Genomic DNA, 22,975 nt, shown 5'->3' with positions numbered 1-22,975 from the left:
GTATTCATATACTTCAGCCACCTTCCCTTCCTTACATGGAAAAAGGTTCTCCTTCATGCATTGCCACCATTTCTGACTTGGTGTTTGACAAAGTTCCTAGTTTGGATTTGAGCATAGGAATCCTAATACTCTCTGTTCCCAGTCTTGCTCTATATGTTTTGTGTTTACAGACTCCCAAAAGCACTTTTGCCCTTTGGCCCTCTACTAGGTTTGCTTCAGCCGGCCTCAATTGGGCATCTGCTTGTATCCAGCGTTTGGGTTTCCTGGCTCCCGTAAACTGTACAGCTTCCCCAGCCTCGGATATCAATGCTACCAATTTCTATTGGTTTCCCAGGGCTCCGTAAAGTGTGTTGGCCTTCTGGTAGGCTTACTTTAGTGGGGCTTCCGTTCGGCACATGACCGTATCCAGAATTCAGGTTTTTTATTATGGCTCCCGTAACCTTTTTGGCTTCCCCGGCCTCAAATACAGCGGTTTTCCCCTCTCAGCTGCATTACCTCTTCAGGAACATTTTCTTCCCTAGCTTTGCCCTGCTCGGCAGGTGATGCACATCTTATACGGAGGACATGGATCCAATCTCTATGCTGCGGTCTGCGCTTGGCAACAGTTAACAAGATACAGGCCCACCAAGGCTTCACGGTAGACAGTCTCTTCATTGTCTCCATCTCTCCCTCGACTTCTGCTTTGTTGCCATTCAGAATGCCAGCCTTCCAGCATCTCGCTAAAGATCAGCTCGCTTACCACACTGCACTCTGCAGTCTATCCTGTCATCCCGTCTCACCTTAGCATGCGATTCTCTCTCTTCCATTCAAGTTCCTCAGTGTTTTATGTACATCATTACAAACAAAAAAGGTGTGTCCTTCTTCTTTGACTGTGAAGCCAAAGAGTTTGAAGAAATGTCACTATTTGGAAAATCCAAAACAGAAGAAACCACAATTTTTCCGATTCCTATGTGGGCAGAATATGTATTCTGGACAGAGGTTCCTTACAGGAGTGAGAGTTCTTGTCCCCAAGAGGGGAGCCACTTCCAGTGAGGTCCCACTTTTCCAGACCCTTAGGGAGGCTCACCTCCCGATCGTCAAAGGCAGTGGGTTCCCATATGGGGAAAAGGGACAAGTAGTCCTGACTCGCCATAATACCTACCTGTTGCTTTGATTGAGCCTACAGGTCAAGTATCTGTGCATGAAGCACTGGGTTCACATTCTCAAGGATCAGGACCTGCAATGGTGTAAACCGATGGTCGCCAAATGAATGGATCTCAAGAATGAGTCCCACTTCAAGGATGATCCCTGTATTGTTATGATTCCAGACCTTCAGGTCATCACAGAGTTTGTTGTTTTTCTCATGTTACGGACTGCCACCCATTTGATTATGAAAGCAGCCATAATGTTCTCCCAGATCATGTGATGTGCCTTGGCCCCAAGCTGCTTATCAGTGCTGAAATGGGAAGTCATTGCTCAGAACCTGTTCACCCAGGATGACAACATTGGCTGCAGAGAATTTGACAGTGCCCAGCCTCACAGCTTTGGCTGGGTCAGATAATATGCCTGTCATTGTGAATGGAGGCTGGAATGGGTGGCAGTGGGTGCAGAGTGTTGATATACAGAGGAGATGCAATGAACAGATGGACATGTTGGTGTCCGGATGAGGCAGACAAGGTGCCCTGGAGGAGCTGATGCTACAGGGGGTCAGGGAGTGGTCTACTAATATTTGAGAAATATTCTACACAAAACTCTGCCACTAGAGTGCCACTGAAGACTGCTGACCAGCAGGGTCAGACTGGGACAAGAAATAGGCCTGGACACCCAAATAAAAGTGGCCAACCCCTCGCCTCAAAAAAGTGGGCCAGCCCTCACCTCACGACCCTTGACCTCTGATGGCATCACTGCAAGTGATGTCATTTGATCCCACCCGAAAGTGACATCCTGCGAAGTGATGAAGCACAACCTTTCACACCTTGACAAAACAGGAAGTGGCATCAAATAGCATTCTTCCTAGGTACATCCGAAAAATATAGTTATGATTTCACTAATGTGATATACATTTCATAAAGGAATGGATCACCATATGTATCATTAATATCTGTGTGCATAGATCCATATTGTCAAATGAATGTGAATGCAAGCAGACATCCAAGGCCAAATGATAATAGGTTATTGTATAGCACTTACACTTAAGCTCTTTTTTTATAGAACAAACATGCATACAATTTCACCCAACCTGTGTTGGTACTCATTTATCAACCTCAGAAGGATGAAAGGCTGAGATGGCCTTGCTGGGATTCGAACCTGCAGATCACACACACATCAAAGCAGCAAGCTCTCAACCCACTGAGCTAACATATCGGGTATAGTAAAATGAGCAATTATTCTGTAGTGGATACCATTAAACTGGTAACTGAGATTTAAAAGACTACAGCACCGTCCACTGTGCATGAGGTTCCTGGAACACCTGCTTCTGCTGCCAGTCACCCAGCTGTTGCCTGTTAGAAGGATAGGTGTCATATAGTTGTCTATCACACAACAACTGATCAGAACACACGCCTTAGGTCTGTGACACACACACACACCCAAACCACACATACTACTGTGAAATATATAACTTGTAAATTACACACCTGCAGTCTCATATCGGTGCAACAGTGCTCGCCGTCCTTTTGCAAGTTCCTCCCTGGATAATGTCCTTCCACTCATGTCCTTGTCAAATACCAGCCTGCTGTCTGTTTCAAAACTATATCTCTCATACACCGATCTGTAATTCACATGTACTGAAAGTCATATATGTACCGTTTAGCCAGAGGCACTAACCTGGCATTTGCAAAGAAGAGGGGGGCTTGTTGTATGTCCCTATTCATAAAACATGCCCCAGAGGGATAAATAGAAGAAACTTACCCCAAGGTGGTGGCAGCCACAGCAGAAGCAGCAGCGGCAGTGCTCTCAGTTGCAACGATTGAGGGGACAGTGCGCATTTCAAAGAGTGTCAACAAAACTGAATGACTCTTCGGTGGAAGTGAAAAAATGCATTTTGTCTTTGTGTATTAGCAGGGAAGAGCATCATATATTGTTTTAGGCAGCCTACGCTTGACATGCAAGGTCTTCCTGCTGCTTGAACTCGAATGCTGAAGTCTGGGAACTTAGATATTCTGGCATTTTGGAATCTCAGCTCACCCTTCTCCCCAGCCACCTTCAGTATCAGGTCCCTGCAGTTTAGTGTCCTTTCAATGACGGCTATGGATGGCATGCCGCAGCAGGTTGGGGACATAGTCACATCTGCACCAAAAGTCCTAACTGGTAATTTGACATTCAGTTTATTTGGGCATTGAGTTTCTTGGTTCGGGGTACTGTCTTTGGTCAGACGGAAGTACAGTCTAGCAAAAGCACTGTGAGGACAAGTGATACGACTGGCTTCTTGCAAGTTCTTGGTTCGGGTAGTGATTTTTGTCAGAAGGAAGTACATGCTAGCTAAAGTATTCGCCCAGCCCCTCTCAATGAGAACAAATGATATGACAGGTTTTTTGGTTCCATTTCCACAGCATGTAATTACACCACTATGCTACACAGGCAACACACAGAGGGCTGCTGATATATAGTGAGTCGGATAGCAAATTCTCACCATAAAGTTTGGAAAACATAATATAATGACAGGCAGCAGGCAAACCTACCCCCCACGTAGATGGGCCCCCAATGTCCAGTCACCTGCATGAAGCAGGGCTGCTCTGCTTGTCTCTAACTTTCTCTCCCTGTCTCTCTACAGCCCGTGCTCGCCACCGCCCGTTACAGACACGTAACTAATTATCCAGCACGCACTTCTTTGGGGGTAAAACATCATCAAAGTCCTACTTGCGTAATCCCTCTGAGCCATTGTTTGCCTTTTGATCTTCCCTTTGCGGTCATTTTGGTCTCGACTTGAGCCATGGCCTCGGCTCCGCTCTAGTCAGGAATCAGATTTCCCTGGGTCACTGTGCTACGATTATTGGCCAATTAATATTGATTTGAATATGGCGCCCAACACAAACCAATCCATACCTTTAATATAACTACGTTTTTTTTGGACAGTCACATTAAAGCAATCATTCAATTGCAGCCTCTTTCTCTATATCAGACACTCTCTGATGCTACTTTGGTATTGGTAATCTTCCTCCTTCCCTTACTTTCCCTGCCAGAAATGTTTCTTTTGATTAATCTATCCAGCGGAACTCACAAAGGAGTACAACTTTGTGTAAAACTAAGTCCCAGAGCCTTCTTTTAGGTTTCCATCTAAAAGATAAAGTCTGTTATTATAGCGGGTGATGTATACATTGGCAAACTCAGTATAACTAAAACAGAAATCCAACCCACCAACACTGTTGTAACACCCATCCTTGTTTGATTGCATTGTTGTTATCAGTAGTTGTTTTTAATATCAGCGCTTTGTGCTCAAAGGTGCAGTGCACTCGGCCAGGCCCCCACCTCGGCCAGGACCCCACCTCGTTAGGCAAGTCCATCCCAGTGGGTCTGAATGTGGCAATGTCGTGCACAGCACAGCAGGCCGCTTCACGTGCTGATGCAGGGGATAAACAGAAGAGTGGGATCCGGCAGCCTGGGCTCAGTTTTCAGGGCTGTGTGCCAAAATCAGAATCAATGATCTCGTGTTGTGTGTGACAGCCTCCAGGTTCCTCCTGCAGACTGCCCTGCTGCCACGGTCCTTCAAGGGCGGGCGAGCAGTTGCATAATGTTACTTTTTTTTACAAAACACTGGGAGTGGGGCTGGGCTGAAGCCCGCTTCCATTGTTTTGTAAAAAAGTAAAACTTCCTTTACTATTAGTTCACCTGGTGCCATGGTGTCTTGCGCCGATTCGCAGCAGAAAGGCAGCCCTGAGCCGGCACGATACCGGTCCAGGCATGGGCTTGAAACCCGGCTCCTCGCCCACCTCTAAAGGATTTCGGTTACAGGCACGGCTACCACCAAACCTGTAATGAGGCCCAATGTAAGCTAACAGGAGTGCAATGAGATAATGGAGGAAGGTGCACACTTAGTTGGCAGGTACTGGCACACTGTAGGGCAGAAGCAGTGAGAATGGCCCTTGTTGTGTAACCTGCACTTCCCGCTATGGAGGCCAGCATAGCATCACATGCATGCTTTCCATGCACCCGTCTAATGCAATAGTGGGATGCATACGTGGAGCAACCTTGTGTCACAAACTCATCAGCTTTTGACTTTCCCAGTCAGAGGACACCTTTGCTGTATGGATCCAAATGGAAAACACTCAATCCTTCATGAGTGAGAAAGGGCAGCCTTAGAAAGAGAAAGGCCCACCTATAAAGAAGAAGTTCACTGATGATGAGTTTATGATCCTGACAAACTTTTAGGGGGAATATCATGCTGATACTAGTACTTGTACTAGCAGCACACTTCAGTGACAGAATGTGCTCATCTACGGCAGAAGGTGAAAGATCAAATAAATTAATGTGGGGTGGAGCATCAAACTTCCAGGTATTTTCAGGAATGCTTGACATAGTCGTATAGCCAAGGAGAAGTTGGGGAAGAATGAGTAGTCTACTTAGGCCACAGGGGAGTACCGCCCAGCCCCCATATAGAGGTCCTGATGCCAGTGGAACAGGTGTTCAATGGCATGACTTCCACTGAACAGGTAGTTGGCGTGCGAGGAACTGACACCTATATGCCTCCAACTGGTGAGCTACATGACTGCACATTTTAATGGGTGCAACTTGTGTTGCATTACTGACCGTGTATAATGCTCTGATGTACATGTATGTTGTCTCCAGATAGCAGGCCATAGTCACCAACTTCAGATAGCAATTCGTGAGGTGTACACATTTGGTGGTGCCAAGTGAAAATGTCTGATGTTTGCCTTGGATCATATATGCCTCAGTCTTCATTTAATGAGCCCTAGCAGTGTTCACGTTATGGAGCATGTGGTCACGGGTCAATTACAATTGCTGCCAGTGCTTGGTCTGGAGGTAAGAGTGTAAAACACGGAGGGGGGTATCTGTACTCCTGCCCTCTATATGGCAGAGTAGAGGCACAGAGCACCCCAGACAAGATTCTCTATTATGGTATTGTAGTCGTGCAACCAAGCTTAAGCTATCAGGAGGTGATGCAGGCTGGTTCTTAAGTACAGTGTAGTCCCCAAGCACCCACAAAGGAATATCCACACACAATGTTAGGAAAACTACAGTCTTTATATAAATAAGCTCAAGTTATGTACACAATCACAATAACACACTGTGTGCTCAAGATAATCTAACATGGTAAATATATACAGTTTCTAAGTGGTACCACAATTACTCTTTGATTCCAAAAAAATGCATCAACTGTACTCAGTCCAAATGTCATACAAATCAGTTAATAAAGTGAATCAACAATAGACATAGGAGGAAAGCAGGTTTGGTTAAAACAATAGGCATTCTACTGGCCCCTTCCAATAGACACAGTTCTGTGTGAGGATCCTCCCACCTGGGCAACCTGTAAATAGAGATATACTACAAGCCCAGTCCATATATTGTTTATATGAGTCTTATTTCATTCTATAACAGCTCTACACCCAATGTACCTGGAATAGCAGAGTTCGACGTCGGGTGGACAACGGATCCTTCTTGAGCGGCCCCCTTTAAGGCAGGAGTCACGGATTGTCGAGATCCCATGAAGAAAAGGTGAACAAAGGCGTTGAAGCAGCAGCTTCAGTCCTGGCGGTGCTCATCGATGATTGGTCGTGGACGTCCTGTGAAGATGAGACGTCCAGGGCACCACGATGATGATAGTTTGTTGCCGCGAAGAGTTACTGAAGAACTTTGGCCCAGCAAGGGCATTGGGTCGTCAGCATCTTTGTGGTCTTTTGGTGGCGGGAAAGCCACCGGCGGATTCTCCCCGGCGCGTCGACGCCTTGACTTTCTCCGGTGGGACAAAGCGGTCATCAGTGATGAGCGATGGAGTCCTTCGTTCAAAGTGTTCTTAGGCAAAGGAGCACTGTGGCTCCGGTTGGCGATGGCGGTCATCGACGGTGATGGATTTCAACGTCCCGGCACTTTGCTTTGTGATTCTGCAGCGGTCTCTGTCTCCAGTTGGCAGCCTTTGGAGGACTGACTTCCAGGGTGCTTTGGCGAGGTTAGCTGGTGCATGATGGTCCCTCGTAGCTCGGGGGGAGGTCTCCTAGCCATGTCCTCTCTTGGATCAGTTCCTTGAAGGCACAGCAGCTTTCAGATTGGTGAAGGACAGCAGCAGCAATTCTTCTTATAGTAGGCTTCAAGGTTAAGCATCAAGTATCAACTTCAGCTTCTGAACAATTTCCATTTGTGAGAGGCCCCAATATATACTGTTGACCTCCCATTCACTCTGCTGGGTCACACTCCGGCAACCAATCACTCAGAAGGGCATTAAGGCACTCAGGCAGCCCACAGTGCATTATGGCAATTCTTCTCCATCCAGACACTCACAACACAGAATGTGTATTTGGACAAGCACTCTGCCATTCTGCACTCCACACTGCATTCATACCAGTTTCGCACAGGGCTGTTTCAGTCATTGTGTCAACCACCAGATACTAGACACCCAAAACATGAAATGCGTATTTGTCATGCACTCCATTCACCCAGGTCCCACTCCACGGGCGTACCCACAACATACAGTCATTGGGAAGGCTCGAGCCAGTCTGGCCTGGACTTCCCCACACTACCATATATGGAACTTCCACCCAACAGCCAGTCAGGGGGAAGGGACAGAGTCAGGGCTTCCCAGGACTTCTGGAAAATAAGGTAACAGGCGATAGAAAGCAAGAGGCCACAGGGGTTATCTTGTTTCCTATCAACTGATTCCAATGACAGGGTCTGGGTACCCCCAAAATGGAGGATACTCAGAGCACCTGTCAAATTCAGAATGGAGCTGCCACCAGCCCATACCCTGCTCTGTGGGACACACACAGGTTCCCAGAAACATACACTAGGAGTACAGGGTCATACCCCCACACATGGGTATCATAAGGGTATCCCAAGGGTATGTTCTCCAAACCAAAAAGAGGAAGAGCCGCACCGCCAGGAGTCCCACATGAACTCATGGGTGTAAAACAAGACAGAACATACATTGTAAAGCTATAAAGGACAAGGATATGGAGATCCTGTCCCTCCAATGCATTTCCAGCATCACAGTGGCCCCTGCCCAGACTGAGGTTAGGGCATCTAATCTCCCACGAGATTGACACCCTCATCCAGATGGTCAACATACCTTCTGGAAAGGCCACCTGCATTATCATGACTCTTCCCTGGTCTATGCTCAACAGTGAAGTCTAGCCCTTGCAGGCTAATGGACCACACGACTAGTTTCAGGTTTTTACCCTTCATCTGTATAAGCCACTTTAAGGACTTATGGTCTGTTTAGGCCTTGAAAGAAGACCCCGTAAGGTAGGGCCTAAAACACCTAAGACACCAAACTATACTGAAACATTCCTTTTCAACAGTAGCCCACCTAAGTTCTCTACTCTTGAGTTGTCTACTGATGAATATGATCGGATGTTCCTTCCCTTTGTCATCTAACTGGGACAAGACAGCTTCAAATCCCGTTTCACAGGCATGCATCTGGATGATAAAGGGCTTGCTGTAATCAGGCGCACACAACACACTTGCCCTACATAGACTTTCTTTCAAGCCAACAAAGGCCCTCCAACAGTCTTCTGTCCAATTAACCTTCCTTGGTTGTTTGGGTGAAGTCAGAGCATGCAACTAGGTCTTGTAATCATTGGTGCCACATTGGATGTTGTGCTCATAGGTATAGTTGCAGTCCTTGTGCTTGGAATAGTTTGTAATGGATGCACTCATGTGCAATGTTTGCGGTGTGTATGTCCATCCGACTTTAGCATGTATTCCTTTTCACGTTGCCGGATGACTCATTTACCCTCCTCTGAAGGCCTTCTATGGGTGTTTTGTTGGCCAAGTATTTATTAGCCTCTGTCATCATTGAAATCCATTGGGGATGAATGGTGTGGCGGTTAAGTGAAGAATGAACCTACTACATAGTTCCAGGTAACATGTCCCTGTGCATCATTGGAAGTATGGGTACAGCACATGGATTGGAATTCAAATCCTGCTGCACTTCGACATGCAGTCTGTTTCCATGCAATGATACGCATATGCAGGCTACTGGTGATATGAACAGCAACAGACCACCAGAATGATCCAGGGAACTGAAGCATGATTTCAGCATACCACAGGGGCATTCTACCACGCATCTTGTTACACTGTGAAGTGGGGGTGAGGGATTCTAGATCAGTGTAGTTTATGGTGAAAGTGGGTCTGCACTGTTACTGAAACAATGGATAGCTTTCAAATGCTTGGTAAGTTCATGTTTTCATGTGCATTTTTGGATGTGTGGAATGAGTCTCCAAGCAGACACCTGTCACCAAAGGTCCCAGATGTCAAGCCTGCAGCAGGGGTGACTGCCAGAAGATAACACTTTCATGTGCGGATCCAGTGTAATTTGCAGGGCTACGTGGGTAGAAACGATGGCTCAAATGAGACTTGGAAAGTGTGTTATTGCATAAATGGCTTGTTCTGCTCTTTGCCTGGCCTGTATTGCTTGGGGCATTGGTATGTGGTTGTGCAAGGGGCCTATGATGCATTGCAGTGCCTGATGTAAGCATATGGATTGGGTGGGTTGTGATTTGCACCCTGTGAAGGCCAGTCACAAAGAAAGGCAGGCCTACTTGCACTTTTGCTTGAAATATGGCAGGTGATCACATGTTGCTGGATATTAAATCTGGTTCCAACTCCCTCGACATGTCACATATAACCTGTGATAGCATTCTGTAGCTGGAGCACACCTCCTCATCACTGAAATGGGGTGGTTGTCCTGCTGTGGCAGACCCTCTGCCTCCTCCTCCTTCTCCTTATAACATGCTTTTGTGGTACAGGTGCTAACAGAATCGGATCTGACACTGTGGAAAGCTGTGCCCATGTTTGCATGCTTCATTTGTTCTTAACCCTTGTTCTGGATAGGGGCACCTTTTGGGCCCTTGCCACTTTGTGCAATGGTGTTAGTGCTTTTGAGAATTAGGGTATGTTTGCACTTTGTTGGGTGTGAGCACTCCTTTTCCTGCTACCACTCCCATGCAACTCCACAGAACAGGCGAAATCCACAGAACAGGTTATCATGCCATGTTCATTCTGGAGAGGGGCACCTCCTACTTTTTTTAAAAACATTTTGCAAGGAACTTGGGGCTGGTCACCCTGAATTACCTGGGGGAACCCAGACATGGACTCCCTGCTCAGTGTGCTCAGAGAGGCACAGTTCCACCTCACTGATAAGGACCAACAAGGACGAAACACATGTATGGGGTTGCTGTTGGTACTCTTGTTCAGAAGGGAATTGCCATAGTATTTTGATGCTGGACTGCCCATGTGGGCGGGACAAAGAATGATGTGCAAATGGATTTTTCCCATCTGTGAAAGATACAGTGATCAAAAAGCGATGGCTGCAAACTCTCCAAGTGGGAAAAAAAACACAGAACATGTTATCATGCCATTTTCTTTCTGGAGAGGGGAGCCTGCTACCTTTTTTGAAAACGACTCAGTGTAAAGTTCGTCTAATAAGCCATATTTAAAAAATATATGTTAAATGCAATGAAACCTATGTTTACTACACATTCATTTAGATATAATACATCTACACAAGAAGGAGTAAGTTGAGGTCAGCAGAGAAGAAGATGTTCCACAATTGCTGTGACGTAAAGAATGGTGCATAAACTGATGTGTAAAAAGGCAAATGATGCAGGTGTAAACTGACAGGTGAAGGGTGACCAGAAGAGTTGCACCATTGTTTTACAAATGGTCCCTGTGTTATTTCCCTATGTGTTCTTAAATGATCTACTTTGCATTTGTGATTTTTGTCATCAAAACCATTTTTATTACGTCCACCCTGTGTCATTAAATCTAGATGCGTTTTGCACACAATAACATACATTCAAGACATATTGTTTCGCATTTTAAATTATTCTCTTTGTTTTTCATAATAAACTAAATTATAAACGCATCAGTTTCCATGGGAATGTGAGCAAAGCCATTGATCTTGAACTTTGGTGGGCGATGTCTCTCCTGGAATGTGTCCCCATAGACCCTGGTTAATATTATATTTCTATGTATATTCCCCAGATACTGGATACTACTTTGATGTTGCAAACTCTACTATGAATTTGTGTTGCCCTTCTCAATCTTACAGTAATGTGCAACAATCTTCTATGGACCCAAACAAAGCTTTTTGGGGGATCCCCATCAACTTGGGTATAATGTTACAGCACACATTCACCAGGTGCATTATCTTCTCAATCCATTATATCTACTCGAGGTCTACAATTCATTCCCCACAATGTCCCAATTTCCTGTTTTAACCCAACACCATGCCCTGCAGCCACCACAGCCAGTTGTGTTACACATCAGTCTCATTTCTAATGTGTCCCATTGTATTTAAAAATAGGGCAAACTTTGCCCTAGTGCTAATACCATGTAACTTTGCACTTGCAGTGGTGCAAGTCTTCTGTAATCTGGCACCTGATGTCAACATTCTGAAGGGATACAGCGCTGGGCTTTCATAATATATGAAATGATATGGCATTTATAACGCATCTATGCACAAGTGTTTCAAGGCGCAGTGAGGCAAGGGAGGAGAACAGAGGGAAAACAGAGACATCGATCTTGATGACAATAACTAGCTAATGATGTTTTTTCTGTCAGATCCGTGGCAATTACTGACATAAGATGTATAGACATTCTGCAGCATACCTGCTTTTGGAGTGTTTGGCAATTGATGACATTGCTTTGTATATAATGTGGGCACTTGGCCCCTTGATCGAACATATTGCATCTACCGAGGGAGCCCATCATTCAGTGGGGATATGTAGAATCATGATTCCCTGGGCATATTGTTATAGTAATACTTGACAATAATAATACACTTTCATTATGCAAATCCCAGCCCATTGGATTTGCCAATGCTTGTTTTTCTTGCAATGTGAAAGTGCAAGGACAATGGCCCTCATTACACCCTGGAGCTAAGGGGTTAACGGCGCCATAAAAGGTGGCGGCGCCGTTGATCCCTTAACGCCTGATTATGAGGTCCCTTTGCGGGTTGGAGATTTTAACGACTGCTTTTTGCAGGCGTTAAAAACTAACCTGCAAAGGGACCTTGGCTATGTACGGTGCCGCAATTTGTGATATTGAGCTCATTCCCATTGAGCCCTATGGGGCAAAAATGGGAATGGGGAAGGGCCATGGCGACATGGGGAATTACCGCCCCGCCAACCTCGGAATGGTGCGGTAATTCCCCATTCCGCCATGGCGGAATCGGTAAGTTACCGGCATGGACCATGGTGCTACTAGGACCCCAGAAGGAAAATGAGCTGAGTGTCATCTGCATAGCACTTAAAGTTTGGGCAGAGAGTGGCAATGCGGTGGACAAGAAGTGCCAGGTATTGGTTGAACAGCCGCGTAGAGAGGTTAGACCCCTGGGAACACCACAGGTAGAGATAGATATAGAGGAGATGAAGGACCCAAGTTGGACCTGGGAGGGTTGATCAGAGAGGAAAGAGGTCAGCCAAGCCAGGGCCTGATCAGTGATACCCAGGTTATCACAGAGACGGTTGAGCAGGATGGGATGGTTGACCATGTCAAAGGCAGAAGAGAAATCAAGTAAGATGAGGACACAGGGGGTATTAGAATCAAGGTTTGAGACCAGGTCTTCATTGATGTTCAGGAAAGCAGTTTCCATGCTTCTGGCAGCTTTGAAGCCAGTCTGATGGTCATGGAGATAACCAACCAATTCAGTGTGAAGATGAAGCTCTGAGATGGCCAGCTTTTCCAGGAGTTTGCTCAGGAAAGAAGTGATGGAGATAGGGCGGTACTTAGCAGGGTAGGAGGAGCCGGCTGATGGTTTCTTGAAAAGAGGGTGTACAAGGGAGAGCTTCAGGGGGGAAGGGAAGACTCCAATGGTGAAGGAGTGGTTGCAGAAATAAGCCAGAGCCGGAGCAAGGATGTCAATGTTGTCTTTGATGGTTTTAGAGGAACAGTGGAGAACCTGTTTTGATGAGACTTTCATAGATCAGACTTGTCGAGAAACCTTGTCTGAGGAGAACAGGGGGAAGGCAGAGAAGGAGGGAGGAGAGGTGGCCACAGAAGGGCCAGATGAAGAGCGAGGAGTAGAGGGAGGAGGGGAGGAAGAGAGAGAGGACAGGATGTCCTGAGTTTTAGAGATGAAATGAGAAGCCAGCGCCGTGCAAAGAGCCTGGGAGGGGACAGGAGAGGTAGAGGCTGCAGCAGGATTGGCAAGCTCCTTGCAGATTTTAAAGAATTTGTCCGATTTGTTGAATGTCGCAGAGACAGATCAGAGGATAGATGTTGGATAGCCGTGAAAGTTGGTAAAGATAATGGGCCTCATTCCGAGTACGGCGCTAACCAATGGCGCTATTAACGCCTTGGTTGACGCCGTACCCGGACCGGCAGCGCCTTGGTGGATGGCGGAATCACCGCCCCATTCCAAGGTTGGCGGGGCGGTAATTCCCCATTCACCAAGGCTCTTCCCCATTCCCAAATGAGCCCCCATAGGGCTCAATGGGAATGGGGAAGATGCAAATAACGGTGACCGTTCATTACGGTCAACGTTATTGGCTTGGAGGCCCCTTTGCGCCCTCGACTTTAACACCTGCTCAAAGCAGGCGTTATGGGCGAGGGCGCAGAGGGAACTCGGAGTATGGCGGTAAGGGATTACCGCCACCGGTCTCGTTACCGGTGGCCGCTATCCCTTACCGCCATACTCGGAATGAGGCCCAATGTCCTTGCCCTTATCACATAGTTCTAGGCAAGAGCAAACTGTCTACCTATGACATTTTCTGCCCCAAAAATCATTTATAAAATGATACAGACTTGCCATGAATGCACAGTATAATACAGGAGGTAGAAGGTGTGGAATGACATGTTACCTTTGTGAAAAAGAGACCGAGGCAAAAGTGCCTTCGGTGTGGGCCGCACACCCCTGATTCCCACTAAGGGTTAATCGATTTCTTTTGTGATCGTTATTCAGTTAATAAAATCCAACTTCAATCGTAATTCACAGATATGTATATTTTTTAATTTTTCAATTGCTGTGTTTATAAAGCTCATAAAAAATTGTGCTTCATTGGTTAAACTTCACCAAAAAAGCTAATTATCTCAGTCGAGGCAAAACAGAAAACCCATCTGGCTAATGCATTTCGGATTGTATCCTTCGTCAGACCCAGGTTAGTACTACACACATAATAATGCATTATAGGTGGATTTAGAAGGTTTACAATGTTTAAATTAATAATTGTTCCGTACATCATGTGTAACAACCAGATATTCAAGAATTAATAACCAAAACAATCATAATAAACAAAACAATCATAATAAACAAACAGGGCGCCCACAAGGACAAACAAATATTTAACAAAAAAGTGAGATTGGAGAAAGGAGAAAAAACAAACAAGTAAGCATACATGATTGTAGACAGTAAAAATACAATATTTGCACAGATAATGATATTGCTCTATAATTCAAACAATTAATGGGACTAATCAACTGCGTGCTAGAATTGCCGATTAAGCCTTTTTGGTGACTATGGTGCTTAAAGGTAAAGTTAGGCAGCGTGTGCTTATTGTGCCAGAGTGTTGATAGTCATACTATATTGTGTGAGAATACCTGTGGCTAGTTAAACATTTCACTAACCTGTGTGTCAGTATGCAACCCACGCGTGCTGTCCGCGTGTGGTGTTTCTCTATGAAGCACTGCCTAGTGTGGGGAGAACAAATGTGTTATCTCCTCCGAGTAATTAGCTGCTATTGATCTATACGCGATCTTACTTCGCGTCGCTTTGTGCAAAGGTATGGCTTACCTGGAGCGTTCTGAGCTACGTCTTGCTCGATCAACTCCGAACAGCGTCTGAGACTCGCGGTTCGTGTCGTTGCCCTGGGCAACGTTATGTAAACAAAATGGCCGTTTGTGTATAACCAAGTCGGCCATATTGGTAGAGGCAATACTGGGACATGAGTGGCATAGAGTGTGAAATATAAATGGCAAATGTAAGGGATGTGAATGTTAAGATATTAATTGCACATGTAAAGATATTGAAGCTTCATGATATCTGTGTATTTTAAGTTGTACCTCTAGCACATGTATGTTCTGATAGTAACGTCGTGTACCTCATGGCTAATTGGCTAATTGGCCATTAATGTAAGGTCATATAGCGTGAAGATATACTGTCTAGTACACATCAACAAAGGAAAATACAAACTAATAAATAATAAATGTTTACAACAAATGGTTATAGCAGAAAGCAACAGTGTTTTCAAATCGGGTAGTGATTTATACTTATTGCATGAGCATGAGACAATTTAGCATGTTCATTATTGATATTGCACGGTGAACAAATAGTGACATCATTACAAAAAGCAGTTGAGATCAAATTCCTCGTTGAGCCCTCGTGGTGCCAAGGAATCGAGACGATCTATCCAATAGGCTTCTCTTTGTTGCCTTCTTTTTTTCAAATCAGCATATATGCTTGTCATTTCCAGGGTTTCCAAAATTTGGAACTTGACTTGAGAGATGTTATGTTGCTTTGCATTAAAGTGTCTTGCTACGGCTGAATTGATGTTCTTATTGCGTATACATGATTTATGTTCATTCATCCGAATTCTCAGTTTACGCCCTGTTTCACCTACATAGTAAAGTCCACATGGGCAACGTATGCAGTAAATGCAGTTTTCGGTATTGCAGGTGCCATAGCTTTTTATCATGATCTTTTCTCCCGTGTATGGATGTGGAACCAATCCTCCTTTAATAATGTTATTGCAATTACTGCAATTTAAACATGGAAATGTTCCCGTCTTTTTTGGTTTGATCCTTTTGGTTCTGGTATCTCTTGTGTTAACTAGATAATCCCTAAGGTTGCTGGATCTTTGATAAGCAAACGTTGGGGTCTCTAAGAAGAGATTCTTAGTTCTTTCGTCATTTTTAAGTATTGTCCAATGTTTATTTATACATCTTTTGATCTGCATACTTTGGGATGAATATTTAGACACATATACAAGTGATGGGGATTGCTTTTTGTCCTTTGGTGCTAGAGTGCTGGTTCTTGTTATTGTTTGTACCTTTTCTTTTGCTGTCTGTAGATCTTCATTCGGGTATCCCCTATCTTTAATTTTTTTGCTTAGTTTTTCAAGTTCTTGTTCGTACTCTCTGTCATCACTGATAATTCTTTTTAATCGCAACATTTGACCATAAGGTAAATTCTTCAGAGTGTTTTGTGGATGGAAACTCATACGGTGTAATAGATTGTTCCTATCTGTAGGTTTTGTAAACAAAGAGGTTGTGATTTGTTGGTTGTTTACGTTCACCAGGATATCCAGATAATGGATTCCTGGATTGCCAATTTCTGAGGTGAACTGAATACGCGGGTCTATATTGTTGATATAACTTATAAACTCATTAAGTTCTTCTCTTGTGCCTTGCCAGATACTGAATATATCATCTATATAACGCACCCATGTTTTCAATTTGTTCTGCCATTCAGGTTTTTGCAAGATATGGGTCGTCTCGAATTGGTACATAAACGCATTAGCGTAAGCTGGTGCCATTGTTGCTCCCATGGCTGTTCCGGAAGTTTGGATGTAAAATTCCTTCTTATATTCAAAATGTGAATTCATTGCGATAAAAGAGAGTAGTGATAAGATGAATTCTTTCACTGCTCCTATATCGTTCTCCTGTAACAGGAGCCACTCTACCGCTTCCTGTCCCAAGTCATGTGGAATGCTTGTGTAGAGGTTAACCACATCTATGGTGAAAAGTATGTCGTTCTCTGTAAGTTGGACTCCCTCTATGATGTTCAGAAAGTGTGTACTGTCTTTCACATACGTGGATGTCTTCTGTATTAAAGGGTTCAAAAAATAGTCTATGTATGTTCCTAGTGGTTGTAAAATCCCTCCTGTGGCTGCTACTATCGGTCTTCCAGGTGGATTATTAAGACTTTTATGGATTTTAGGCAGCAAGTAAAAATGAGGAATGTTTGGTTTTAAGTTCAATAGAAAGGCCTTTGTCTTATGTGTTATCATCTCTCTTTCTTCTGCTTTTGTAAGAAGTTCATCTAGATCTTTTAATATTCCCATAGTCGGGTCGTGATCTATTTTGGCATAAACATTATGATTGTCCAGTTGTCTTTTGCATTCATTTTCGTAATCTGAGGTGTTTAATAATACCAATGCACCCCCTTTATCTGCTGGTCTAATAGTTATTTTTTCATCAGAGTATAGGTTCTGAACAATTGACATTTCCCCTCTGCTGAGGTTTCTGTTCTTTGTCATTCCATATTTGATCTTTTTAAGATCTGTTATAACCATTTTTTCAAAAATGTCGATTGCTGGTACATTAATTGGAGGAGAGAAGGTACTTTTTGGTTTGAATTCTACTAATTGTGATGGTTCTGGTGAAGAATTAGTATTTTCCAATTCCGCAAAGAAAACTTTGAGTTTGAGCTTTCTAGTCAATTTGTGAAGCTCTACCTTAGTGTTGAATAAATTGGTATTATAAGTCGGTACAAATTTCAAACCTTTCTGTAACACCTGTTTAGGAACAGGAAGAAGAGGTGTTACAGAAAGGTTTGAAAAAGTACCTTCTCTCCTCCAATTAATGTACCAGCAATCGACATTTTTGAAAAAATGGTTATAACAGATCTTAAAAAGATCAAATATGGAATGACAAAGAACAGAAACCTCAGCAGAGGGGAAATGTCAATTGTTCAGAACCTATACTCTGATGAAAAAATAACTATTAGACCAGCAGATAAAGGGGGTGCATTGGTATTATTAAACACCTCAGATTACGAAAATGAATGCAAAAGACAACTGGACAATCATAATGTTTATGCCAAAATAGATCACGACCCGACTATGGGAATATTAAAAGATCTAGATGAACTTCTTACAAAAGCAGAAGAAAGAGAGATGTTAACACATAAGACAAAGGCCTTTCTATTGAACTTAAAACCAAACATTCCTCATTTTTACTTGCTGCCTAAAATCCATAAAAGTCTTAATAATCCACCTGGAAGACCGATAGTAGCAGCCACAGGAGGGATTTTACAACCACTAGGAACATACATAGACTATTTTTTTAACCCTTTAATACAGAAGACATCCACGTATGTGAAAGACAGTACACACTTTCTGAACATCATAGAGGGAGTCCAACTTACAGAGAACGACATACTTTTCACCATAGATGTGGTTAACCTCTACACAAGCATTCCACATGACCTGGGACAGGAAGCGGTAGAGTGGCTCCTGTTACAGGAGAACGATATAGGAGCAGTGAAAGAATTCATCTTATCACTACTCTCTTTTATCGCAATGAATTCACATTTTGAATATAAGAAGGAATTTTACATCCAAACTTCCGGAACAGCCATGGGAGCAACAATGGCACCAGCTTACGCTAATGCGTTTATGTACCAATTCGAGACGACCCATATCTTGCAAAAACCTGAATGGCAGAACAAATTGAAAACATGGGTGCGTTATATAGATGATATATTCAGTATCTGGCAAGGCACAAGAGAAGAACTTAATGAGTTTATAAGTTATATCAACAATATAGACCCGCGTATTCAGTTCACCTCAGAAATTGGCAATCCAGGAATCCATTATCTGGATATCCTGGTGAACGTAAACAACCAACAAATCACTACCTCTTTGTTTACAAAACCTACAGATAGGAACAATCTATTACACCGTATGAGTTTCCATCCACAAAACACTCTGAAGAATTTACCTTATGGTCAAATGTTGCGATTAAAAAGAATTATCAGTGATGACAGAGAGTACGAACAAGAACTTGAAAAACTAAGCAAAAAAATTAAAGATAGGGGATACCCGAATGAAGATCTACAGACAGCAAAAGAAAAGGTACAAAAAATAACAAGAACCAGCACTCTAGCACCAAAGGACAAAAAGCAATCCCCATCACTTGTATATGTGTCTAAATATTCATCCCAAAGTATGCAGATCAAAAGATGTATAAATAAACATTGGACAATACTTAAAAATGACGAAAGAACTAAGAATCTCTTCTTAGAGACCCCAACGTTTGCTTATCAAAGATCCAGCAACCTTAGGGATTATCTAGTTAACACAAGAGATACCAGAACCAAAAGGATCAAACCAAAAAAGATGGGAACATTTCCATGTTTAAATTGCAGTAATTGCAATAACATTATTAAAGGAGGATTGGTTCCACATCCATACACGGGAGAAAAGATCATGATAAAAAGCTATGGCACCTGCAATACCAAAAACTGCATTTACTGCATACGTTGCCCATGTGGACTTTACTATGTAGGTGAAACAGGGCGTAAACTGAGAATTCGGATGAATGAACATAAATCATGTATACGCAATAAGAACATCAATTCAGCCGTAGCAAGACACTTTAATGCAAAGCAACATAACATCTCTCAAGTCAAGTTCCAAATTTTGGAAACCCTGGAAATGACAAGCATATATGCTGATTTGAAAAAAAGAAGGCAACAAAGAGAAGCCTATTGGATAGATCGTCTCGATTCCTTGGCACCACGAGGGCTCAACGAGGAATTTGATCTCAACTGCTTTTTGTAATGATGTCACTATTTGTTCACCGTGCAATATCAATAATGAACATGCTAAATTGTCTCATGCTCATGCAATAAGTATAAATCACTACCCGATTTGAAAACACTGTTGCTTTCTGCTATAACCATTTGTTGTAAACATTTATTATTTATTAGTTTGTATTTTCCTTTGTTGATGTGTACTAGACAGTATATCTTTACGCTATATGACCTTACATTAATGGCCAATTAGCCAATTAGCCATGAGGTACACGACGTTACTATCAGAACATACATGTGCTAGAGGTACAACTTAAAATACACAGATATCATGAAGCTTTAATATCTTTACATGTGCAATTAATATCTTAACATTCACATCCCTTACATTTGCCATTTATATTTCACACTCTATGCCACTCATGTCCCAGTATTGCCTCTACCAATATGGCCGACTTGGTTATACACAAACGGCCATTTTGTTTACATAACGTTGCCCAGGGCAACGACACGAACCGCGAGTCTCAGACGCTGTTCGGAGTTGATCGAGCAAGACGTAGCTCAGAACGCTCCAGGTAAGCCATACCTTTGCACAAAGCGACGCGAAGTAAGATCGCGTATAGATCAATAGCAGCTAATTACTCGGAGGGGATAACACATTTGTTCTCCCCACACTAGGCAGTGCTTCATAGAGAAACACCACACGCGGACAGCACGCGTGGGTTGCATACTGACACACAGGTTAGTGAAATGTTTAACTAGCCACAGGTATTCTCACACAATATAGTATGACTATCAACACTCTGGCACAATAAGCACACGCTGCCTAACTTTACCTTTAAGCACCATAGTCACCAAAAAGGCTTAATCGGCAATTCTAGCACGCAGTTGATTAGTCCCATTAATTGTTTGAATTATAGAGCAATATCATTATCTGTGCAAATATTGTATTTTTACTGTCTACAATCATGTATGCTTACTTGTTTGTTTTTTCTCCTTTCTCCAATCTCACTTTTTTGTTAAATATTTGTTTGTCCTTGTGGGCGCCCTGTTTGTTTATTATGATTGTTTTGTTTATTATGATTGTTTTGGTTATTAATTCTTGAATATCTGGTTGTTACACATGATGCACGGAACAATTATTAATTTAAACATTGTAAACCTTCTAAATCCACCTATAATGCATTATTATGTGTGTAGTACTAACCTGGCTCTGACGAAGGATACAATCCGAAATGCATTAGCCAGATGGGTTTTCTGTTTTGCCTCAACTGAGATAATTAGCTTTTTTGGTGAAGTTTAACCAATTAAGCACAATTTTTTATGAGCTTTATAAACACAGCAATTGAAAAATTAAAAAATATACATATCTGTGAATTACGATTGAAGTTGGATTTTATTAACTGAATAACGATCACAAAAGAAATCGATTAACCCTTAGTGGGAATCAGGGGTGTGCGGCCCACACCGAAGGCACTTTTGCCTCGGTCTCTTTTTCTCCATGTTCATTTTCTGTGCCCAACACGGTGGCACATGATAGTGGGCTGCACCCCATTAACATATTTATTTACAAAATAACATTCCATTGGAAACGAAATACACTATCAAAAAAGTAAGCTGTGCACTCTCGCCCCTCTCTCTTATGTTACCTTTGTGACTCATTCAATTCAAAAGTATTAGTTTATATGAAAGTTATAGCATTCAGTGTTATTATTGATACACTCACTATGGTACTATTTTAAAAGGCATGTATATTGGCAGATACGGAGAGGATGATATGGTAAGTTATTTAAAACGCGCTTAAACCCAGAGGTTTATAAGCGCGTACCCAGGGATCAAACCTGTGAGGGACGGTGTCGTCTTGCTTCGGAGGCGAGCAGGTTGCCCATAAGCTATCTGCACCAGACATGTTGAATAACACGTATATTTCTATTAGTGTGTACAGTGTGCTACTGAGCGGCTAAGGCTGCCATCACATTGGCCTTTATCTTGCTGTATAGTTCTCAGTGTAATGTATGCTACTTGAATTATCTGAAATATCTGTTCAGAAATAAAGTAATCCTAAACGTTCAGGAATTCATAAAGAACCAATTATTGAATGGACATGAAAAATGTGCTTTGCCTGCGCACCCACAATACATCAGTAGAGTAATTGCCCTCAGCAATCAATACTTTGATAAATGACAAAATGTCACAGTACTGCTTACTAATCTGGCCGTTGTTCCAAGTCCATCAGAGTGCATCAGATTTATTTTAGTTCTAATATCTCTAACTCGCGTTTTTCTTGAACTCACCTGTAAACTACTTTTCTTTGACATCGTTCCTTGGACAAGGTAACAAATACGTTTGATGCCTTGAATTGTGTATTTTAGAAGGTCGTCCTCCAGTGCAGGTAGAGTAGGCAAGTTAAGTTAGTGTTACTTCCAAAGTCTTCAGTAGTGCAGGGACGTCATTTGGGGGTCGCCAGGGGTCGCAACTGCGACCTCTGTGGTGTCCCTTGCGACCTCTGTGGTGTCCCTTGCGACCTCTACTAAAAAAAAATTTTTTTTTTTTTTTAATTTTTTTAAAGTTATGCAAGCTCCTGGGCTGTGGCTCTTTACTTCTGGGGTGGCTGGCTTTCTTGTTCAGGCCCCTTAAAAAAAAAGACTTGAGGGACTTGTTCTTATTTTTCTTCTAACACTTTCAGCACTGACCCTAAATAAGAAAGAATAGGTATACCAAATAATGTGTCTTTCTGGAATTCTATACAGTAATTGCTGGCCTCATTAAATGTTTATTTCAGGCACACTTCAGGGGGTGAGTCACTGATTTAGTCTGTTCTTAAACGCCTCACTAAGCCTAAGCCGTTCATCCTTCTGAGGTCGATAAATGAGTACCAACACAGGTTGGGTGATATTGGGTGTATATTTTTTCTATATAAAGCGCTTAATGATGTGTTATTATATAGCACTTACGCTTATCATTTGGTCATGGACGTCTGCTTGCATACACAGTCATTTGGTAATACAGGCCAATAAACACTGAACTTAATGATACATATGGCGATCCATTCTTGTATGAATGTACATCATATAGTGATATCATAACTATATTTTTCATAGTTTACAATGCTATGTGATGCCACTTCCTGTTTTTTCAACGGGTGAACTGTCGTGTACCATCGCTACCCGCTATATCACTTTGGGGCGGGGTCTAATGACATCACTTCCTGTGATGTCATCAGAGGGTCAAGGGTCGGGTGATGTCACTTTCGCTACCCCTGGCATTTTGGTGAAATGACGTCCCTGCAGTAGTGCCAACCTATATTGTATGTTTCTCAGTGATACAGGCTTGTATCTGGTGGAAGGAGAA

The sequence above is a fragment of the Ambystoma mexicanum genome, chromosome 5q, assembly GCF_040938575.1.
Source record: "Ambystoma mexicanum isolate Mex_15411 chromosome 5q, UKY_AmexF1_1, whole genome shotgun sequence".
NCBI lineage: Eukaryota > Metazoa > Chordata > Amphibia > Caudata > Ambystomatidae > Ambystoma > Ambystoma mexicanum.
This window is presented reverse-complemented; position numbering follows the sequence as displayed.